This window comes from Solanum lycopersicum, chromosome 3, assembly GCF_036512215.1.
Source record: "Solanum lycopersicum chromosome 3, SLM_r2.1".
Lineage (NCBI taxonomy): Eukaryota > Viridiplantae > Streptophyta > Magnoliopsida > Solanales > Solanaceae > Solanum > Solanum lycopersicum.
In genome coordinates, this window is record NC_090802.1 from 13,839,617 (window position 1) to 13,864,836 (window position 25,220).

At 33.8% G+C, this 25,220-nt stretch overlaps 2 long non-coding RNA genes across 2 annotated transcripts; both read right to left on the reverse strand.

Moving 5' to 3' along the window:
• Positions 1–5,546: 5,546 nt before the first annotated feature.
• Positions 5,547–8,527, reverse strand: LOC138347193 (uncharacterized). The gene is made up of 3 exons (XR_011219891.1): positions 8,389–8,527; positions 6,253–6,330; positions 5,547–5,619 (listed from the first exon to the last, which is right to left on the reverse strand). It is a non-coding gene; the product is annotated as an uncharacterized lncRNA (long non-coding RNA).
• Positions 8,528–12,790: 4,263 nt separating this feature from the next.
• Positions 12,791–14,195, reverse strand: LOC109119770 (uncharacterized). Its single transcript, XR_011220278.1, has 2 exons — positions 13,800–14,195; positions 12,791–13,528 (listed from the first exon to the last, which is right to left on the reverse strand). It is a non-coding gene; the product is annotated as an uncharacterized lncRNA (long non-coding RNA).
• Positions 14,196–25,220: the final 11,025 nt, after the last annotated feature.

The following is a 25,220-nucleotide window of genomic DNA, read 5'->3' on the forward strand; positions in this document are numbered from 1 at the left end:
ATCGAAAAGTATTTTATGAAATATAAGGTTTTAACACACGAAACGACCCAAAGGGTGATTACAATAGATACAAATTTACCCATTGTTCGTCCTCGAACGATCAAAAGAAAGTGAGATTAAGGAAAGGTACCTTAATTGGTAAAAATGTGAGGATATCTTTTACGCATATCAGCCTCACTCTCCCAAGTGGACTCTTCGACTGGCTGATTCTTCCACTGAACCTTGATAGATGCAATCTCCTTTGATCTCAACTTGTGGACCTCCCTATCTAGAATAGCAACAGGCTCCTCCTCATAAGACAGATTCTCATCAAGAAGAACTTAATGCCAACGAATAATGTAATTTCCATCACCGCGGTATTTTTTTAGCACTGACACATGAAATACCGGGTGCACTCTTGACAGCCCTGGAGGCAAGGCCAATTCATAGGCCACCTCCCCCACGCGCTTAAGAACTTCGAATGGTCCAATATACCTCGAACTAAGCTTACCTCGCTTACCAAACCACATCACACGTTTCATGGGTGAAACCTTCAGCAAGACTTGTTCACCCTCCATAAAATCCAAGTATCTTACCTTTCGATCTGCATATTCCTTCTGCCTACTCTGAGCTGCTAAAAGCTTTTCTTGAATAAATTTCACTTTTTCTAATGAGTCCCTCAGAAGATCAGTACCCCAAGGTCTAATCTCAAATGCATCAAACCAACCAACGGGAGACCTAGATGTCCTCCCATACAATGCCTCAAATGGGGCCATATCAATACTCGAATGATAGCTATTGTTGTACGAAAACTCTGCTAAGGGTAAGAATTTATCCCAATGACCACCAAATTCTATCACACATGCACGAAGCATATCCTCCAACACCTGAATCGTTCGCTCAGATTGACCATCTATCTGAGGGTGAAATGCAGTACTAAGATCCAGTCTAGTACCTAATTTAGCATGTAATGTCGTCCAAAACATAAATTTAAATTGCGTACCTCTATCTGATATGATGGAAAGTGGAACTCCATGCAATCGAATAATCTCAGAGACATAGAGTTTGGCTAACTTCTCTGCATTGTAAGTCATTTTAACTAGAATAAAATGAGCAGACTTAGTTAACCTGTCAACAATTACCCAAATAGAATCAAACTTACCCAATGTCTTTGGAAGACCAACTACGAAATCCATTGCAATTCTTTCCCACTTCCATTCAGGAATGGACATTCTCTGAAGTGTACCTCTTCTCCTCTGATGTTCATACTTTACCTGCTGACAATTTGTGCATTAGGCAACAAAAACAACAATGTCACATTTTATTCTACTTTATCAATAATGTTGCCTTAGATCACGATACATCTTGGTTGCACCAGGATGTATAGAATACCTCGAACTATGATCCTCTATAAGAATAATGTGAATCAAATCATCTACACGGGGCACACATACTCTTCCCTTAATCCTCAAGAAACCTTCTTCATCAATTACCGCCTCTTTAGCCTCTCCCCGCAATACCATATCTCGAATTCGGCTCACGTTCTCATCAGCAAACTGATTTCCCTTTATCTGGTCAAGAAAAGAAGATTTTGCCTCCACAGAGGCCAAAAATCCTCCTTTCTCTAGTACTTTCAGCCTCATAAAGTCATTATCCAGAATCTAAACATCTCTAGCCAATGGGCGTCTAGAAACCTGTAAGTGGGCTAAACTACCCATGCTCCCTGCTTTTCTACTTGAAGCATCTGCTACAACATTAGCTTTTCCTGGGTGATACAAAATAGTAATATCATAGTCTTTCAATATTTCCATCCACCTCCTCCGCCTCAAATTTAAATCTTTCTGAGTAAAGACATATTGTAAACTACGATGATCTGTATAACTTCACACTTGACCCTATATAGATAATGTCTCCATTGCCTTAATGCAAATATAACTGCAGCCAACTCCAAATCATGGGTTGGATAGCTACGTTCATGCACTTTCAATTGCCTCAAAGCATAAGCAATTACATTCCTCTCCTGCATTAGCACTGCACCCACATCAGAATAACATGCATCACAATAAACAATAAAATTCTTACCTTCCACTGGCAAGGTAAGAATTAGTGCAGTAATCAACTAGGTCTTGAGTTTCTGGAAGCTTTCTTCACATTCGTCCGACCATACAAATGGAACATTCGGCTTAGTCAAATTTGTCAACTGGGAAGCAATATAAGAAAATCCCTTGACGAATCGACAGTAGTAGCTAGCTAAACCAACAAAACTCCTTACCTCTGAAACATTCATAGGCCTTACCCAACTCGTCACTGCTTCAAATCTTAGAAGGATCCACCATAACTCCCTCCTTAGAAACCACGTGCCCCAAGAAGGACACTGAATCTAGCCAAAACTCACACTTGGAGAATTTGGCATAAAGCCTTTTCTCCCTTAACAGCTCCAATACAATTCTCAAATGCTCCTCATGTTCTTCCTTGCTCTTTGAGTATATCAGTATATCATCAATAAATACAATAACAAAGAGGTCCAGATATGGCTTAAAAATCCCGTTCATCATGCTCAAGAAAGTAGCAGGGGCATTCGTAAGCCCAAAAGACATTACTAAGAATTCATAATCCCATACATGGTTCGAAAAGCAGTCTTTGGCACATCTGTTGCCCGTATTTTTAATTGATGATAACTGGATCTCAAATCAATTTTAGAGAAGACACAAGCACCTTGTAACTGATCGAACAAATCATCAATGCGGGGAATGGGATACTTGTTCTTAATAGTTACCTTACAGTTGCCTGTCCTAAAACTTCCATCTTTCTTCTTCACAAATAAAATAGGAGCACCCCAAGGGGATGCACTTGGTCTAATAAAACCTTTATCTAACAACTCCTAAAGTTAGGCCTTTAACTCTCTTAACTCAACTAGAGCCATTCTATAAGGGGGAATGGAAATGGGGCGAGTACCCGGCTCCATATCAATACAACAATCAATATCCCTATCCGGTGGAATACCAGGAAGGTCTGCAGGAAAAAATATCCAGAAACTCACGGACTATCAAAACAGACTCAATCGAAGGTACTTTTGAAGTATCATCCCTGAGATGTGCCAAGAAAGCTAAACAACTCTTACTCACCATCCTCTTAGCACGAAGAAAAGAGATAATATGAACTGGAATGGAAATGTAGTCACCCTCCCACACTAGCGGATCTGTCCCATGATTGGCCAATGTCACAGTTTTAGCATTACAATCTAGGATTGCAAAATTTGGAGAAAGCCCAGTCATAACCAGAATTACATCAAAATCAACCATCTCTAGAATAATCAAATCTACATAAATATTGCTTCCCACAAAAGTCACAAGGAAAGACCTATACACCTTCTTAACTATAACAGACTCACCCACAGGAGTAGAGACATGAATAGGCATGTCAAGCAAATCACAATATAAATCAAGACCAGTAGCAAATGAGGAAAATACATACGAAAATGTGGATCCAGGATCAAACAATACAGAAGCTATGCAATCACAGACCAATAGAGTACCTGTGATAACAACATCATATGTCTCTGCTTCAGACCTCCCAAGGCAAGCATAACAATGGGCCCTATCACCCGTCTGACCATTGCCCCTACTAAGCTGTGCTACATTAGTTCCAACTTTCCCTCCACCCCGATAGAATTGGTAACCACCATTACCTTGGCCACCACGTCCTCCAGAATGGCGGCCTCTACCATGACCACCTCTACCTCTAACTACTAAGGGTCTGTAACTCTGTTTTGGACAATATTTCCTAATATGTCCCGCCTCTCCACATCCATAACAATTCCTGGAGTCAAGTATAGGTCTCTGTGAAAATGATGAAGTCTGGAGATAACCTCCAAACTCAGAAAAAGGCTGACTGGTCGGATATGGACCCCCAGCTGAAGCCTGCAATGAGGACTGAATAGGACGGGATGGGTAACCTCCTGAACTCTACCCTCTGGAGTAAGAACCACTAAACTCACCTCCCTTACGGAACTTCTTAAATGTCGACATTGTGGTGAAGTCGTCTGGCTTCACCCCGTCTACCTCTATCACAAAATCAACCACTTCCTGAAAGGATTTTACTGCAGCAGCTACATGTAAGGCTGGAATCTGCAAATCAGACCTCAATCCTTTCACAAAGCGGCGAATCCCTTTTTGTGGACTGAAGCAAAGCTGAGTGGCATACCTGGATAGTGCACGAAATTTGTCCTCATAAGCAGCAATAGACATCCTTCCTTGCCCTAGACTCAGGAACTCATCTCTCCTCCTATCCCTCAAAGTCCGGGGTATATATTTCTCCATAAATAAGCTAGAAAATGATGTCCAAGTCATAGGTGGTGCCCTTGCTGGTTGACACTCAACATACAAGCGCCACCACATTTTGCCATCCCCCTGAAACTGGTAGGTCACAAACTCAACACCGAATCGTTCTACTATGTCCATCTTATGTAGCAGCTCGTGACAATCAACCAGAAAATCATAGGCATCTTCAGATTCAGCACCCTTGAAGACTGGAGGTTTCAACTTTAAGAACTTAATGAAAAGTTCATGCTGATCACTTGTTATTATAGACAGTGTAGTCAATCGAGGAAACGTGCCTATTTCCAATGTTGCATCTATGCGGGGAGCCACAGCAACTGCATGTTGTACTCCCTGAACCTGAGGTGCTGGTGCAGAAAACACTGGAGGTGTCTGGCCCTGATCAGATAACCCGCTAAGATAAGAACCTAAATAATCATCTCTGGGGTAGGCTGGGGTGGTACTTCCTTATCCTGAATCTGCTCATTTTCCCCTTCTTCACCCGCTCTCACTACCTCATAAGTCGGTGGAGGAGTCACTGCTTTATTCCTAGCAGGATCAGGTGTTTGTCCTCTGCCTCTAGTGGGCGTCCTCCTGCGACCCCTACCACGGCCTCTTGTCACTGCTCCTCCTCGACTTACAGGCTCAATGATTGTCAAAGACGTACACTGTCTTCCGGTGTTGGTGTTGGCACAGTTGTTGCTCTAGTTCTAACCATCTGTGAAATAGAGTGAGAAGGTCAGATACCAATTGGATCCAAGTAATAGCACGAAAGAAAGAAAGAATGGAGTTTTCCTGAAGTCCTATACCTTCTCGAATAAAAGTAAAGGTGTCCCTATACCGTTCTGCAAGACTCTACTAAACTTGTCCTTGTATGATGAGATCAACGAAACTAACGCTCTGATACAAAGTTTGTCACGACCCAAAATGTATCGTGAGTGGCACCCACACTTACCCCCACTATGTGGGCGAACCAACAAGTCTGAACTCCAATATATACAAATAGCTCAACTATAAATAACAAAAATAATGCGGAAGCTTCAAAAGTTATTAAGTAACCAATTTAAATAAGTTTCTCAAGTTTAATGCTTATTATCCCAAAATCTGATAGTCATCACGTCAAGGACACCTATTTTAAAATTACCAAGTCTAAGAGTGTTTAAGAAACCAAAATAAGCAAACAGATGGTCCATGTTCGAAATCCAAAGACATCAAGACGTGAATGAGAGAATGCAGCACGAGCTAGAATTAATAGCTCACCCTGAACTCTGATGTGTTGAGACTGGCTAGAGCTGAGGGCGAGTCGAAGTCGATGGTACACTTGCTGCACTCCACAAAAAAAACAGAGAAGAAAATACAAGAAGGGTTCAGTACAATGAACACGTACTGAGTAGGTATCATCGGTCAACTCAAAATAGAGACCAATATATATTGAATAATAATATAAAATTAACTACAATACTTAACAGGTGGCAAGAAACAAACACATGAACCATTGACAACAACACCATAATAGGTACAACATCAAGCACCCTATGAGGACTCATGCCTCCACACCATACTCATTTGGATTATTGGTTCTTTGAGATTAAGTATATTAAGTTACTTCAATATTCCTTACCTTTAATGTTATTGTGTCGGAACGTGACACTCTGATCCCATATATCGTATCGGAACGTGACACTCCGATCCCATAATACCGTGTCGGAACGTGACACTACGATTCAATCATCTCATTATTTCATTTCATCAAGCCTTCTTTATTCAAGACGTCATTTTAATAGAGAGGTTCAAGATTAGAAATTCAACAGTCTCATAATTTTAGGTCAACCACAAATCACACAATCAAAACATACAACCACACCATCAAGTACATAGGAGACTTTTCAATATCACTCAATACATATCAATCGCTATTTAGAGTTTATCTATCAAATAGAAATAAACCATAACCTACCTCCACCGAAGAACCGAAGTCACGCAAGCTACTTTTACAATTCTTTTCCTTTCCTCAATTCTTCAGAACCTTTCCAATCTATCAAATATATATGCATATTTGTAAGTTAACGAGTCTACAGACATCATATTACTCTATGTCTAGCCTAGACCCAAAATTCACCTAAATTTATATATATATTTCCTAAAGTTCAAGCGTAAGAGTAAGTCTTAATTCCTCCACTTAGCCCAATTTTAATAATAATCATATAATATAATACACCAAATATTTAATTAACTATCTCAATATATCAAACTTTAATTTCTTATATCATAACAAAATTTTATAATATTAATATTAGGCCACTAGTTACGAAACCAGTGGCAGCAACACCTTGAACCCAATTTCCTAATTTCCCACTAACGTTAACAATTGAAGCCACTGGTCACGAGACCAGTGGCACACATGCATTAATCCTCTTTTTCCTCAAGTAGCAATCCATTTGCAGGTTTGTACCTTAATTCATTTTCTATCAAACAATATAATATACATACATACATATATATATATATATATATATATATATATACATTTTCTATCAAACAATATAATATACATACATACATATATATATATATATATATATATATATATATATATATATATATTAACATTCCTCACTTTCTTCATACACATATAATATATATTATAATGCATTAACCTTCCTCACTTTACAATACAATTAAATAATATTAACGTGGATTAATACCCACCAAACTATTATTCATTGTTTGTAAAATAAATTTGAGAATTGGGTGAAGTTCTTACCTCTTTCCTAATGGTCTTTATCCACGGCGCCGACAACAAAAGAAAACAAGAGTCTTGAACAGTTTGTGGTATCACCAAGAAAATATTAACCCTACTTATTATATGACTAATCATAAAAATGGTAAAATAAGCTACTATTAATTTTTATGTTATTCTTCTTTAACCACAAAGTAAATTAATTATTAAAACTACCCTACTAATTTTATAATTATAATTACGAATAGTCCAAAATATTCACTTAGAATATATCAGAAAGTATTTTATGAAACATAAGGTTTTAACACACGAAGCGATCCAAAGGGTCGTTACAATATCGGTGCTCAATACTATTCCCAAAAATATATCGACTTTATATTTTTAAAAAATATGTTGATTTTGTGGTTTTGAGTAAGTTCTCAAAATATTTAGTTCAAGGCTATATTGAAAATCATAGTTTCTCTGTTTGCTTCTTTTAGAAAGTTGTAGTTCTATTATGAAAACTAGCCCTAAGGCTCCTCGGAAATCAAAGTTTCCTTACTAGTTTAAATGTTAAAACATTTTAAGTTTCTTTGAAATACTTAGTCCCCATATACCATTGAAGAAAAGAATTTCAACTTAACTCTTTACTTAGCTTGAAACTTAAGTCTTAAAACAAAGTCAAAATGTTTAAATGAAACTCTTGAAAACCTTTAAGAATTTTACTTTGACTTACTTCTTAGCTTTAGACTTGACTCCTTAACTTCTTTGACTTTGATCTTAAATTTTCTTGAATTGGATTATGGGTGTAAGGTTCATGATCTCATGGTTATGGATAATTTCATGATGTTTAGATGTACCTTAGAGTATTGGAATCAACTAAGAAATGTGGTTACGTCACTTAGGAACTAGTGCTAAAAGAGTGAGAAAGAATGGGGTCTCCAGTAAACTTGACGCTCCAAGAGGCGCAGGGCACTGAATCCTGACGAACAGAAACTATCCGCCACGCGCCAGAGCCTGTCATATAGAGTCTATCTTGTGGGACTCTTGCTGGTGCGGCACTCCAGGGCCTGACAGATAGGCGTTCCGACTTTTCTTTTATGTTTTTCATCTCTAAACCCTTTAAACTTCCATGAATTTTTTTCTCAAACACTTAGGATCATTAATACCCTCAATACCCAATTGATTCGACTCAAAAAATAGCTCGAAAACACGAATCAAATAAACTAAAGGCATGATACAATTCAACCAACAAGAATTCAACCATTTTTCTTCAAAAACTTCATTTTTCCTCAATCAATCTACTCATAACTCTTTGAATTACACAAGTTGGTGTGTGAGTGAACTAACCTAACAGATAAATATCTCACATACCTCAATAGGGATCACCCCCGACGAATTTTACAAGAATCCTTGGCGTTTCTAGGCGAAATCTTGATCTTCCTCCCTTCTTCTTCTTCTCCTCTCTTTTCTCTCAAGCGCGAAGCGTGAATAACTTTTTTAAAACTGACTTAAGGCTTATTTTTATTTCTAATAGACCTTTAAAACGAATTAGAAAATATTTAGGTGAAAAGACTAATTTACCCTTACAAAAATCCGGATTGGAACTTCGTTAATCCAACAGCCCAAATTTCGAAAGGCATATTCCCTCATCCTACATCAGAATCGAGCGTTGGAAAGATCTTCCCAAAGGCTTTATAACTATACGAAGAAGTGACTCTAACTAATCCTGAGCTAGAAGTAAAGGCGGTTTGAAAATGGCCAAAACTCACTTTTTAAACTTAGGAAATTTTCCAAATTTTTTCATTTCTTTCCAAAAGTGATTATTTTTTTCTTTTTAGCTTATTACTTGCTATTTAGAGTTACGAGATTTTACAGTATATGTGATTTCACCGACAAAAATGGCGACGTCGGCGGCAATTGCTTTCTCTGGTTGATTTTGGTCGTGAAAATTTTGAATTAATGGAATTTCACTTTTAAAAATGCCAAAAATAAATTAAGATGTTATTATTTTAAATTTTATTAAATAACTTTAGTTATTAATTTTAAAAAATAGTTACGAAATAATTATGATGTGACATTAATATATCTGACGTGATTATGACATGTCAATTATATAATTGAAAGTGAGCTACACACATGGTTGGAGGGGCTTAAAAGTCTCATTTTAATTGAGTTTAAGAGTCCAGATGACAAACGGATAAAGTAGAAAGGTTCAGAATACAAACTGATACAAGTATAAGGGTCTATCAAATCATTTCGCCTAATTTTTTTAATATAAATGATCAACTTAATATTTTGATCTTTTAATATCTATGATGTTAAATAATGTTTTTAGTTAAATTGAATTAGATCAACTTAAAATCTTAATTGATAGCTTAGACCGAAAGGCATTATAGTACTAATTAATTGATAGCTAGCTTAGACTTAGGACCCGTTTGGTAGGAGGTATTAATCAAAAGAATCCATGGATTAAAATTTAGTCCAATAAAAAACATTGTTTTGTTACTTCATTTAACCTAATCCATGGATTAGTTATACCTCATACAAGGTCTTATTTTATCCCTAGGAAAGGGAGGGATAGGTAATCCAAGGTTTGTTAAACCTTGGATAAGATCCCTAAATGACTAAACTAACTCTTTATTCATTTTTTTAAAAAAATCTTTTGTAATTTAATTTCCTTTTTATTTATATTAGAGTGGTTATAAATGTTCTTTTTTAATTCTCCAAATTTGTTTGGTGTAATTTAATGATTTTACTAATATTTTTTTCTCCATTTTTTCTTGATTTTTTTTATATTCAAGATAATTTGTCAATTACCCACTTGAACTATTTTTTTTTTTTAAAAAAAGTTTTAGGTATTAACAATTTAAGTAGTCTTAAATCTATGTTAAGTTTAAGATATATACTTAACCCACAAAAAATTAGAAATACATTGTGCCATCACTGATCTTCTTAGTGGTACATCATACCTTAAAATTAATAACAATTTTATATATATGTATTTGATTAACTAATTAAATGGAATAAATAATTCTTTAAAAAAATTATCCAATCCGGTAGTTATCTATCTTGACTTAGTTACATGAAATAAACACTCATAATAACACAAGGGTATAATAGAAAAGAATTTTTTTTTGTAGAATTATAAATTAAACACAAAATTAAGTGGAAAGTAGTGAACCAAACATTTGACAAAAAATAATCCCTACACTATTAATCCCTGCATTACTAATCTCTGCACTATAAATATTTGTATCAAACGACCCCTTAAAAGTTTCTTTCTTCGTAGCTTAGACCGAAAGGCATTACAGTACTAATTAATTGATAGCTAGCTTAGATTTAAAGTTTCTTTTTTGGTTCTAATTTATTTGACATTTTTTCATTTTAAAAAAAATTAATTTGATTAATTATTAAAGTAAATTTGAATTAAATTGATCAACTTAATAAGTTTTAAATTAAAATATATGTATTAAAACTAAAATAAAGTACTCTAGATTTAAATTATTCTTATATCAATATGATGAGATAATACATTTAAAATTAGGGAAAAGGGTCTAAAAAATAATTTAAATTTGATCGAAATTGTTGTAATGATATCAAACTCTATGGAGTACCTTTTACCCTTGCACTATTTAATAGTGTATTTAAAAGTATGTACTCACGTGGACATGTTAATATTTATAATGCTGCAATTTTTATGATGTTTACGTGGACACATATATACCTGTAAAATACACTATTAAATAGTGTAGAGAAGTAAGAGGTCATTTCCAAAATTTGATATTGTAACAATAATTTCGTTCAGAATTTGAATATATTTCATATCTTTTTCCCTATAAATCATTACTAAAAGTTTTCACTATTTATATCTGGAAAAAAAACAAACAAAAATAGGGACAAATACTTTACTTCTAAAGCAAAGCAAGAACGACATAGATAAAGCATAAAGGAAAAATATATAATAATCATAGCCTAGACCACAACAAGGAAAGAGATTAACCAATAAGGAGAGGAAAACTCAAATTATTTCTATCATCCAAGTATAAAGAAAGCAAAAACAGAAAGGAAACCATGCCAACAAGCATCATATATAGGGACTTAAAAATTTGTCATAATACGTAAATAAATATGGCTTTTAAATTGATCTCAGTTGGTATATATATTCATCGATTTCGGATATAAGTAGATGCTTAAATTTATACATAGTTGAACAAGTAGACACACACGTCCTACATGACATAAGGCAAGTAGAACATCATATAAAACGCTAATTACTATGTAAAATGCATGTGTTTACTTGTTCTTTGTACAAATTTAAATAACTAAATGTGCATACCCAAGTTAAAGAACATAAATATTAGATAAGGCTAATTAAGATTTATGTTTGTACTATTCATTTTGAGATGAACCACTACAGGGTTCATCGTCATCAAGTTGAAGTTCTTTTAAAGGATAATTAGGACCATTTAATTTGTAGTATGGCTAAAACAGGTAATTAAAGAATCATCATTTCTCGTTAATCTAAACAAAATGTTGTGTCCTATATCATATTTGATCTTGATTCTATTATGTTATTAATATTTTTAATTACTCTATACTCTTATAGTAATAACTAACTTCAATTTAATAAGCTCAGTAGGCTCTAGAATGTGTAGAATGTACGAAGATCTTATTTCACCTATTTTTTCGTAGAAATACAATTTCCAATAATTCTCGGCTCAAATAATCAAGTGTCTGATGCAAAACTGTAAGAAAAAGACACCAAAGCAGCAAGATACAAAACAGATAAAACAATATATATATATATATATGTATATACGCTTTAAAGAATAAAAAATTATGTAATAACTAAATTGAAAGGACATGAGGGGATGAGGGAGCTAGCCCACTCCCCCTCCCGCAAAGAATGCGACAATATTCACGTATCCTTATGTTGAACCTTCATACCATTCCATCTTAAGTCATATTCATAAGAAGTTAAAATTATGACATGTCTTAGTCAAATAGCATACGTACTTGTTCACATGATTAGTAGTTACATTTGGGGAGTTATCGTGATTAATTCTTTTTAATAATACAGTGACCTAACTTAATATTTGTAATGTTAATTTAATTTTCTTTTAGTTAAATTAAATAAGATCAACTTAAAATCTTAGTTGATAGCTTAGACCGAAAGGCATTACAGTACTTAATTGATTACTATCTTTGACCGCGAAAATTTCGTCTTTTGTCCTAATTTATATGATGTTTTTTCACTTTTTTTTATTAATTTGATTAATTATTAGAGTAAAATTGGATTAAATTGATCAACTTAATATTTTTTAAATAAATATTTGTGTATTAAAAACTAAAATAAAGTACTCTAAATTAAAATTATTTTTATATCAATATGATCAGATAATACATTTTAAATTAGGGAAAAGGATGTGAAAAATATAATTTTGATCGAAAATTGTCGTTACGATACCAAACTTTATGGAAGACCATTTATCCCTCTACACTATTTAATAGTGTATTTTAAAGCATATATGTACCCATCTGGACACGTTACTATTTATAATGATGCATTTTTTATGATGTCTACGTAGATACATATATATACCTTTAAAAATACACTATTAAATAGTGCAGAGGAATAAAAGGTCATTTCCAAAGTTCGATAGTGTTACAACAATTTTGATTAAAATTCAAATATATTTCTTCTTTTTTTTTTCCTTTGAATAATTAGTTAAAGTTTTCGCTGTTTAAATCTGAAAAAAAACAAACACAAATAGGGACAAATACTTCTATTGCAAAGAAAGAACGACATACATAAAGCATAAAGAGCAAATATATAATAATCATAGCCTAGACCACAACCAGTAAACAGATTAACCAATAAGAGGAGGAAAACTCAAATTATTTACATCATCCAAATATAAAGAAAGCAAAAACAGAAAGAAAACCACGGCCAGCAAGCATAATATATAGGGGACTTTATAAAATTGTCGTAATACATATATAAATATGACTTTTAATTTGACCTCAGTTGATATTTATATTCTTCAACTTTGGGTATGTATAAGTAGACACTTAAACTTATATATAGTTGAACAAGTAGACAGATGCGTTCTACCTGACATAAAACAGTAGGATGCCATATAGGACGTTAATTTTCATTTAGAATGTATGTGTTTACTCGTTCTATGTATAACTTTAAGTATCTATTTGTGCATACCTAAAGCTGAAGAACGTGAATATCAGATAAGGCTAGTTAAGTTAAAGCACATGCACATTTACGTTTATTCTATTCATTTTGAGATGAACCACTACAAGGTTCATCATCATCAAGTTGAATTTCTTTCAAAGGATAATTAGGACCATCCATGAGGTGCATGTTAGTAACTATTTGACGAAGTCCAGCAGTTTCTTCTTTGAGTTGAGCATTTTCTTCAAGTACTTGGTCATGGATTTTTGAGACGTGATTAAGTTTGTTCAGGAGTAGGTGATTCTCGTTCCGCAGGCAATTTACCTGAAATGAGGCAAATTCAAGATTTAGCCTTTATATATTTATAATTCTTTGTAAATGTTGAGAAATGTTAAAACAAGGAGTAGCTTCCAAATATTGACGGGTATGAATATTTTTGACACAAACTAAAAAGTAATGAGTACCATAAATTAAATATTAATTTGTATGGAGAAATCAACTTAATATATATATAAATAATTTATTCGAAAGCTAGTATTCTTTTCATTTTCATGATTCAAAATTTGGAATACATCTCTCTACATTTGTCACTAACCTGTGCCCATAGTTCGTTCAAGTGCTTTTGCTTGCGCATGCGCGATCGCCTTGCGGACTCTCGATTAGATATCATTCTTCTTTTTTTCCTTTCATTTATTAGCTCATCAATTTCATCACACGTTGAATTGTTAGTGTTGAAATAAGTTGATTGTGAATTGAGTTGTTGAATTGGAGGACCAATTTGAAGGTGATATAAGGGACTAGGGATTCTATTAATGGATTGATCATGAAACGTTGGTGTGTAATTATATTGAGCAGGATTATAATATAATTCTGTGACGTTAGTGGATTGCATGACTTAAAGGTATTATTTGAGTTTGCAGGGACAATGTGTAGTGAATTATAGGTGTAATTAGTGTGTGAGACAAAAGTTATTTGTACTTGAAAGGTGAATGGAAAAGTTATAGTAGGAAGGAGGCATTTTATAGGCCCGGAAAAAGGGTAGATGGCCCCATTTTCATGTTGAACATGTGCATGTAGGACTAGGTGTCCGTTTTGATTGACTTATTTTAGGTGTTTTTAAGCTATAATAGTTTTTAATCAGATTTGAAGTATTTGGATAAAGTTAAAACGTGTTTATAAGCACTTATGTTAAAGTCAAAATAGCAAAAATAAGTCAAAAATCATAAGTTAAAATCCTAAATTATAACTTTTGGCATATAAGTCATAAACCAAAAGTCAATCCAAATAGGCCCAAATAGCCTTTCCGAATTGGCTTAAAAGTTCATCAAATCTACTTTTAAGTCAGTTTTTGACGTCTAAAGTATTTGACAAATATGAAACATAACTTAAAATAAGTCAAAAATGACTTAAAATGAGTTACAAAGTGTTGGCAAAGTAAAAAATGACTTAAAATAAGTCAAAAGTTGAAATACCTCAACTTTTTTAGAACAGATCTGAGTAAAATAGCAATGATTCGAATAACTTAAAATAAGTCAGAAACCAAAAGTAGGTCTCCCCCTACTCTTTTTCTTTTTACTTAAAAATCATTTTAGTTTGACTTTTTATTTTTAACTTAAAACTACTTTTTTAAGTCAATCCAAACGGGCTCTCATATATATTGACTACACCTATACAAGTACACTGGTAAAATAACACTTTGAAAACTCAATTAGTAAAATATTCATCAATTTTGAAAAAAAAAATGGTGAAATAGACACATCAGAAAATGAAGTTTAAAAATTGTCAATTTTAGTACAAAAATATTTTTAAATTACTGCAAAATAGTTCCCATCTTCAAATTAGTTTTAATTATCTTATTGAGAAATCAAAAATCAATACGATTATCGACTACCCTCTATGTTGACGATGGACTGAAGATAAGTACATCATAAATTGATACATGTCAATTGTTGACAAATATGTTTTCTAATCAACTACTAAATTATTTGTCAATAATCGGCCACTTGGTAAATAAAGGCTAGACAACTTTTTAGGTAAAAAAAAAAGTAATTGATTAATTAATTAAGGCCAAAGTCATTTGTGGCCCCTTAAAGTTGTCCTCATTATTCATTTAGACACCTTAATTTAATCTTTTACTTATTGAACACTGTTACTTATATAAAATTTTTCCTATTAGACATATTTTGATAATCCACAAAAAATGTCAAGTGTGTGTGATGCACTTGCCATGACATGGCAAACTAATTAATTAAAAGAAGACACGTGTCTTAATAAAAAAAAAGCAATCCGTCTTTTATGCTCAAAAATAATTATAATTAAAAAAATAAAATCCTAAAGTATGTATGTTTCTGCCTCTGCTCAGACCTGCTCCCCCTCCCACCCCAACTTCATCTTCTTCCTCTTTTTTTTTTTTTTTATAAAAAAAACACTTAAATCACCTAAAAATTTTCTACTTCTTTTTATCTAATTAATGTTTTATTTTTGAGCTTAGATTAATTCATGTTTGAGTTGATTTGGCATAAAGAAAAAGATGATTGGTGGCATTGTTTTCTAATGAACAAATTAAAATTTGTAATTGATTGTTTGAAAAGCTAAAAAGAAAAAACGTTATTGACGATGATAAATTTGGAGAAAAATGAGGTGGTGTTCGATGGTTGGTAAAAAAGGAGAAAGAAGATGATGGTCTGAAAAAAAAAGGGAAGAAGATGACTGAAAAAATAAAGGAAAAGAGCATTGTGGATATGGTGACATATATTTAATTAAAAAATAAAGTGGAATAGAGAAGAAGAATGATTGCAGCTCGAGAAAAAATGAAATGAACTTTAATGGTGGGACACCGGTGATTGCGGTGGTGAGAAGGTGGTTCCAATGGTGGTTGAGTCAAAGAAGAAGATGAAGAGATGCTAATTTTATTTTATTTTTAAAAAAATTATTTGTTTTGGTTAAATGATGCTCTTTCACGCTTTTTTCATGTGTGTATTACACACATGCTGCCATGTCAGCACAAAATGTTTAATAGGTACAAATCTCTTACAATATAAGTGTTCAAAAGGTATACAGTTGAATTGAGGTGTCTAAATGAAATATGTGGACAAGTTTAGGGGGTTGTGTATGACTTAGGACATTAATTAAACATGAAAATAATCAGTTATATCACATGATAGCATCTATCAATTAGATACATGATCTGATAACAAGTAATAATGGTCATTAAAGTACTATTATTTTGCTAAAAAGCAATAAGTTATTTATAATAAGGACTTAATTGTCAGGATACGTGACGATTCCCTAGTTGTGATACGGTACTTAGAGCTACAAGTGACCCCAAGTTAATTTCATGATTTGACATGATACTAAGATAAACATGAAATAACCTAAAAATAACTGAAACTTAGTGAAAACTAAAACTGAATAGTCATACAAGAAATAGACACTCATATGTTTTGTAACATATATAATTGAATCTAAGTTGACTCCTTGAAAGCCTCTACTTAACAAGTTGCTAGGACAAGTCCCTACCTAATTACTTCACCAATCTGAAAACTGAAAGAAAGCCTAATTGAAATTGTTAAAGGTAAGGGTCGTCCTCGAAGGATGAGGAATTACCAAATACTTCTGCTATGTTGGCTAAAATTTATATTAATCACGTCTTAAGCTTTAAATGTCTGAGGCCATATTATCAAATGATATATGCAGAAAGTATGCGGTTAATACTTTGAATGTACTAAATATGTAAGCAAAACATGATAAAAATAATACTGAACATGTTGAACTAAACAGATACATCGATGCATTAACCAAGCAAATAACAGGAAATTTAATAATGTAACGATCTGAACTGTCATTAATTAGGAGAGATAAAAAATCAGAAAATTTTTTGGGTCACTGTCCCGCCACAGTGGTTCTGCTGCCGCTAGGGCAGAAGCGATGGAGCAAGATAAGCGAGACAGAACGTAAAGTGCGAGAAATGCTATTAAATTTTCTCCATCTTCCTATAAATACCTAAACAAGTCGTAAATACTCTAGAAACCTGAGAAAAAACTGTTCTAATCCTGGGAATGAAGGAGAAGGAGATTTCTAGTGAGGGGATGGTGAAATCTTGCAGATTCATAGACAAATTCACCATTGCAAGCCCGTAAAATAAAGTCAAACACTCCGTGCAACTATTTGGCGCCCTGGTAGGATATGTTTTATGAATTGAGTAGTTAAAATTTATGTTTACTGCGTAATATATGTGAATCAATGGTAGGATTTATGTGTAGGCCTTCGTGCACCTAACGATTTAGGATTTAAAACCCTAGAAAGAAGCTTTAGACGATGAATTAGGCTGAATGTGGTTGAATCAGGGTTTGCATGATATGCGCAACGAGGAACACATTGTAGGTGATTATTTTGATTCTATGATTGTGTGATGTATTCTTGTTATTGCTTCATTATGATCATTTATGTATGTGAATGTTGCAACGTTGATTCTCACTTGTTGTAATGAGACAGACGACTGATTATATGTCATAAATCACTCTTGATTGTATGACTTGAAAGTATACTTGTGTTTGTGATTGTGGTGTAATGGATCGTATTGCTACGTTCCAGCATAACTAACTTGGATTGGATTGACATATTTTGGCATAACTAACTTGGATCGAATTGCCACGTTCTGATATAACTATCGCATCGAGTACCACATTTCGATGCACTAACAGTTTAGGTTTGGGTTATATGAGAGGAACAACTACTTGACATACTTGTGATAAATGTGTATTGTTTAAACATGTGATATTCAATATTGTATATATATTCTACTTCTGTATTTGATGTCATAGTTGTGTTAAATCATATGTGTTGTACTTGGTGGTTGTATGTTGTGATGGTTTATGTTTAATTGTCCTTGTGATTGAGCAACGTCATGGGGTATAGTGAAAGGGAAAGGGATTCAAGTGACGAGTGATGGATATCTTGGGTTTTTGGGGTGTTGTAATTATGAAAAGGAAGTAGAGATAGTGTTTGTGAGGAAGTGTGCTTAGGTGGTTTTCACCTTGGGGAAGAGATTGGGGTTAGTGGTAAGGAAAATCGGGATAGCGAGCTATGTTACCATGATTGAGTAGGGTGACATGGAAGTAAGAGTAGGTTGATTGAGAAGGCGGTTAGTAATTATAGAATTTTGGGTAAAGGTGGAGAGGTGGTCTAATTCATGATCTTACTACTTAATTTCATATGTTATGTGGTGGACGTCGGGTTGACCGATGCTGCCTATTAGTACTTGTTTTTGTACTGATATTACTCTTGTTTTGTCTTTTTATATAGTCTGGATGAAGGGTTGGTGACGTTTCTTTAGGTGCAGATAAAAAAATTCTCTATCATCTTATGTTCTTCCTGCCGCATGGTGGGAGATATGTCTTTTATTTATTTTGTCCCGTTGTACTCTTAGTAGCTTTGTACCAATTTAGACTAGATACATGAGAGTTGTTAATTACTTTGTAAGTTTTAACTCAAGTATGTGTGAAAAAGTTTTGATAAAAGTCTCATTCTGGATAATTATCTTTATTTTCTTAAATTTTTCGAACGTTTAAACTTTTGAGATATGAAGGTTCTCCTACTTAGGTGTTAGAGTGGGTGCCCGCACGGCTCGGTGGGTTGGATTGTGATAAATTAGTATTAAAGCCTAGGTTACCGATCTCCTCGTACAAGAGAAAAATGTGTGCTAAACTCTTTAGATTTGTGCATTGACGTCCACATCTAATATTTAAGAGGCTAGAAGCATTCTAGGAATTGTTCCATTTCGTCTCTCCTTTCGTGCAAAGTGTTGCTTGTGGTTTGAGTTGAGTCCAATCGATGGTTCCTGGTTCCAATTGGTATCTCAACCGGGTAAGTCGAACATCGTGATCACGACGGAGGGACAACAAGCAAGGTAAATTGGATCTGGAAGGGTCCAATTTTTATCAAGCCTTAGGGGCTGAAAGAGGGCATGGATCACCAGCAATGGTCATTTATGGAATAAGCTAACTAATCAATTGAACTTGTTCGTACATTGTGTCTTGTGAACTGTGAATGTGTGCCTTTTGTTGAGTAAATTACTTGTGAATGTAATGTTGAACTTGTCAAATGTGATGATGTGATTACATGTATTATAATTGTGCATCTAAAACCTTGATGTATAAAATGTGTTGGCTAATTGCTTAAATTACATGTGTCATAACCATTAACTATTCGTGTGAATGTTTGGGTGTATCCCAGGAATGCATGGATTAGGGTGCTAGTTAAAATAATAAAAAAATTATTCGAGTATCGCACGATTAACTGGAGGGTGGCCTGCGATTAGGGGTGTGAATTTTGTTTTACACATTCAGAAAATAAACTAAATCATAATGAAAGTAAATATATATATATATATATATATATATATATATATATATATGTATATGTATATATGTATGTATGTGTATGTATGTATGTATAATTTGATTTTCATTTTTCTAAATTCGAAATTAAACAAAGTAAATTATGGATGCATAACAAAACTAAGAATTCAAAAAAGTAAATCCAAATTAGAATTTGGTTTGATTTTGTTTGATTTTTCGATTTAATCCAAATAGTTCACACCCCTACCTATGATACTCTTAGTAAGAGAATGTATTCAAAATGTGCTAGGTAGGTTGGGAACCTTCAGGGAATTTCAGAAGGTGAAAAGAACCCAAAAATTAGTGGCTTGGGTTTTGATTTTGTTTCTGTCGTTGGGGAGGGATTATAATATAAGAATTTTTGTCAATAATTCTTGTTGTATAGGTTTACGGCGTGTAATTAAATAAAAATTCCTGCTAGAGCGGGACTAATCCTACCAAAGCGGGACATTGCGAGAAAGAATCCCAGCCCAGCATCCTATTTTCCCCTAAATAATTTTCCAACCCCAAATAGAAGCCTAAAAATCCTTGGAGTCTTTTTTTAAGTGATCAACAACAACAATAACAGATTATAAAAAAAATTCAAGATTAATAAAGGTTGCATCAAACAGCAAAAACAAGAATCCATGTGCTACAAAAACTTAGGAAATCAAAGGGTGAAAACAAGAGTGTCTTAAAATCTACATGTAAAGGGGGGGGGTTGCAAAATGGCTGCCTAGTCAAGAACCGTCAGACTAGGTGGTGTCCATGTCGTAGTTGATATCTTTGGGGAGTATCACACCAACCTAGGCCTCATTCAGTATAAGGAACTCGGCATAGTCCTCTGGCTCGAGCCGGGGAATCTCCCTTTTAGGGGAAACACAAGAAAAGATGACCTTAATAATTGTTTTTCACACACTGGCCATCAGTCGATCCCTCGTTAAGATCTTCCTCCTCTCCTGAAAAAAATATGTGGTGGAGAATCTCAACCTCCAAAGCGGTACTACGTGACACCGGAGTGAAGTTAGCATAGGTGCTCCCCAAACTCTTTCGAATCGCCTCCAGATTCTCTTTGACCCGCGCACCTGAGAGTGGGTCCTCACCATCTAAACCCGTAGCCGCCCTACTGCTTCTAGCCTTGTTATTCCTTCTCCTCTTGCTCCTAGAATTAGATGTAAACCTGACCTAAAGGGGGTGGAAAGGGGGATACATAAAAAGTACCTCATCAACAACGAAAAATGGCACTCCCGCCCGCTGGCATAGGGCGGTGATAAGATTAGGAAGGAAGAATGCTTTCTTGTTGCCTCGGTAGAACATCTTTCAATCGGAGATAATCTATGCCCCCACATTTAGCTGAATGGCGTGTACGGTGCACGCTACCACCAAATTCAAGGTAAAGGTCACGTCGGTATGGTTTCCCCATGGGCATATCCTCCTAGTAACCAGATGCGACTACCTCTTAAAATTTGGTGACCACCTCTGTACTGGTGATGCCCTCCGTTGTAGCCCAGTAGACCTGATCCTGCTTGGCAAGCTCAACTAGTGAATCCCTCAGTCACTTTTGATCTATCTCCCATAGCTTCGTCTCAAATTAGTGGTTTGGAACCTACAATACCTCTAGAACCTCGTTAATAGCAGCAACATTAAAGTGGATGTCAACTCCCCAACCCGCACGACAGGGTAAGGGTCCTTCTAGCGGACAATAGGAAGAATAGCATAAAACTCTCTCACCCAAGTAGAGCGTGCATGAGGGATACTCCGTCAGTGGGACCCACCCAAGCTCTACCATACAATCATAGAAATTTATATCTTTCTTTACTAGTCGGTGTATCACAAAACCCCTTTCGCAATGAAATTTTATGTTACGAAAGTTGTGATGCCTCTCCCTACTCTCTACATCGGGAAACCCGATGAAGGGCGTGTTATCTTTGTTATGACTTGAAATTTAGATAGCCTACAATAAGTTTAATGTAATTTAGAACAAAATATGATAGTTTGATGAGGCTAAAATAAAATGAGTGAAAATTTGGTATGAAAAGCAGGCCACTTCCAAGCGTATCCCGCCACCAGCGGCTATAATTATGTTTTAGCGGAATTATGAAGGCCACCATTCATATAGGAGGAAAACTAGGCGCAACAATGATGTCTTTTCGTTGCAAAATCTCCATTTTCGATAGAATTTCAGCAAATCAGAGTTTGTAAACTATTCTAGAACCTAATGTGTAATTATACAGTGCCAAAATCAATTATATGCTAAGAGAACCTTCCAACTTTCCCCACCCATTTTTTAATCGATTCACTCGTGCTTTTACAAAATTCTTACGCTCAAGACGTTGTGAAGATGTTGGGGAGCTAAGGGAAGTGCCCATGCTTCATTTATCATAACACAATAGCAACCTAGTTCAAATACAAAAACGACTTCCAAAATTGTCTAATTTTGATTAATTAATCAACATGCAATCTTATTAATCAAATAAGGCAGTAAAAAGTAAAGGGAAAACGAAATTTACCTAAATCCAGACGATCAAAGTGAAGTGAGGAGATTATTTGAAGGTTTGGGGGAGAGTTTGGGGAGAAATAAGAAATGATCTTCTTTTCCCCGTTTTCTGCCTCCAACATCTTAATGTGGCGGATGATCCCTTGCCCCAGCGCCCTGCTTTAGTGGAGGGTTGTCTCCCTGGCCGAGTTAGACAGTGAAACTTTGGCGTGTTCCTTCATTGTATGTTGTATCATTTTATTCTCTCTCTCTCCTAGTCTGCAACCTAGTTGAAAAATCACCATTTTGTTATTTATTCCATAATGGCCCAATTCATTAGTTGGGAAGTACTTCGGAAATTTGAACTTGTGGATATCAGTGCACTAGTCGTTCGGAGATGAACGAGGGGTACATTGGTATCTCACTAAAAAAACCCAAATTGCCAATAGATTTTACTAACAACTAAATTTAGTTAGTATTTTACCAACAAATTGTTAACATATTTCTAACTGACTTATATTTTAAAACTTATCAACGAAATTCTAATAGATTATCAATAAAAATCTTACTAACTAAGTATTTTAGTTGGTAAATACCATAGAAAAAATGGTGTCAAATTTAGCATTCTATCAATGGATTACCAACTGAAATATTACTAACGTACACCTTTTGTTTGTAATATTACCAACGAAGTATATATCGGTTGGTAAATATGATCAAAAATTGTTTATATAATTTAATAACATATTACCAATCAATTACAAACCAAATATTTACCAACAACTGGTATGTCTTGCTAAATTTACCAGTCAAATATAAATGTGTTAGTAAATTAGTAACGAAATGTAATTTGTTGGTAAACTTGCCAACAATATCCAATTAGTTAGAAATTTTTCGAAGAATAAAGATTATATTGTACTTTATAAATTACTAACATCATTAAAATAGTCGGTAATATATCAACCGATCACTAATTCATTGGTAAAATTTACCAACATATTAATTATTAGTTAGTAGTTTGACATATGAATGTTTAGTTGAATAGTAACTTTTACAAAATATGTTAAAATTTATTGGTAAATTATTAATTACTAACTTATATTTGAATAGTTGAAGTTAAATGGTTTGGTAAATTAGCATCTAGTGTTGAGGCTTTCATATTCAGTTTATATTGTTAGGCGTTTGAACTTTTAAATTTTAGTCAAATCGTGTCTTAAATTTTTATAAATATGCTCAGATTAAAACTATGTCAGTGTAATTAGTTTTGAAAGGTCATTTTTTATCTAACAGGTAGGTTGGTTCAATTTTTGAGGCTTTCATTTTTTTGTTTGTGTTGTTAGGTGTTTTAAATCTTATGTTTTGGCCAAAATATGACTTTGGTCAATATTTTTGCGAACATGCTCAAATAAGAATTCTGTCAGCGTAATTAACTTCAAAGGCCATTTTTTATCTAATAGGACGGTTCGTTTGAATATTGAGGCTTTCATTTTTAGTGTGTGCCATTAGGTATTTTAACTTATAAATTTTGGCAAAAATTTAATTTCGGTCAATAAATTTGATAAATGTGTTCAGAGTAAAATTTTGCCAGTGCACTTAGATTTCGAAAGGTCATTTCTTTATGTAATAAGACAGGGGTTTGGTTTTGAGGTTTCCGTTAGTTTGTTCCGTTAGACATTTTAACTTTTAAGTTTTGACCAAAATTTCACTTTAATGAATATTTTTGGTAATCGTCCTCGAATTGAAATTTTGTCATCGCATTTAGCCATACAAGTTCAATTTTGATCTTATAGGATGGTTGGTTCGGATTTTGAGACTTTTATTTTCATTTTGTATCGTTAAGCGTTTTAACTTTTATCTTTTGGCTATTTTTTTTAGAAACATGCTCAAATTTGAATTTCTTTAACGCAATTAGCTCAGAAAGATTGTTTTTCGTCTTATAGGCAGGTTGGTTTGGATTTTAGGTTTTCATATTTGGTTTATACCTTAGGCGTTTTAACTTTTAAGTTTTAGTCAAAATTTAACTTTGCTTAACATTTTTTATGAACGCGCTCTGATAAGAATTTTGTCAGTGCGATAAGCTTTCGAAGGTCATTTTTATATCTAATAGGATAATTGCTTCAGATTTTGAGGCTTCCATTTTTAGTTTGTGTTGTTAGGCGTTTTAACTTTTAAGAATTGGTCAATATTTTTTATAAACATGCTCAAATTAAATTTTTGATATAATGATATGTGTCACATTGAGATCAACTTAACTTGTTGTTATAGATTGTGCATTGCTTCATTCAAATGTTATTTCTAAAATTGATATTAATATTTTTTGATTTATGTATGTGCTATTAGATTTTCAAATGCAATAAGTTAATAAATATTTTACTATTGAATAATCATTTAGTTAATAATATTTTGAACATATTGTCAATCAATTACTAACCTAACGTTAAACATGAATGATATATTACCAACAAACTAACTATCAACTAGAAATTTTATTATTAAAATAAATAATCATACTAATGTATTTAAAATTTATTACCAACAAGGGTTGTGGTGCAGTGGTAAGTTCTCTTCATTCTCAATCAAGATGTATCAGGTTTTATTCTTCATGGGTACAGAGTTGCGTTTGTTAGGGAGCGCTTCGCTTTACTCACAATGGACAACCCAACGTGAATTCGTATATAGTTGGACAGACAGGCTCAGATATGGGTGTCGGACCGGACACTGGATGGGAAACTAAAAAAAATATTTAAAATTTATTGGTAAATTACCAACATAATTTTTTTGTTACTAAAATTGCCAAGTAAAGAAATAAATTAGTTGGTGAATTTACCAACGGAACTTTCAGGGCCATGTTTCAAAATTTTTTAACAACCTTTTTGGGTGTTTAGCAACTGATTTTTGGTTGGTAAGTTTACTAAAATTGCCAACCAACAAAATCAAATAAATAAGAAAAAAATTACTTACTTCGCTAGTAAAGGTGCTAACGATATACTAACTAAAAATTAGTTGGTGAATTTTCCAACGGAAATTTCAGCGTCATGTTTCAAAATTTTGTAACAACATTTTTGGGTGTTTACCAACTGATTTTTGATTGGTAAGTTTACAAACAAATTAAAATCGGTGATAATATTTAATGACAAATTTTTTAGTAATGAATTAATATAAG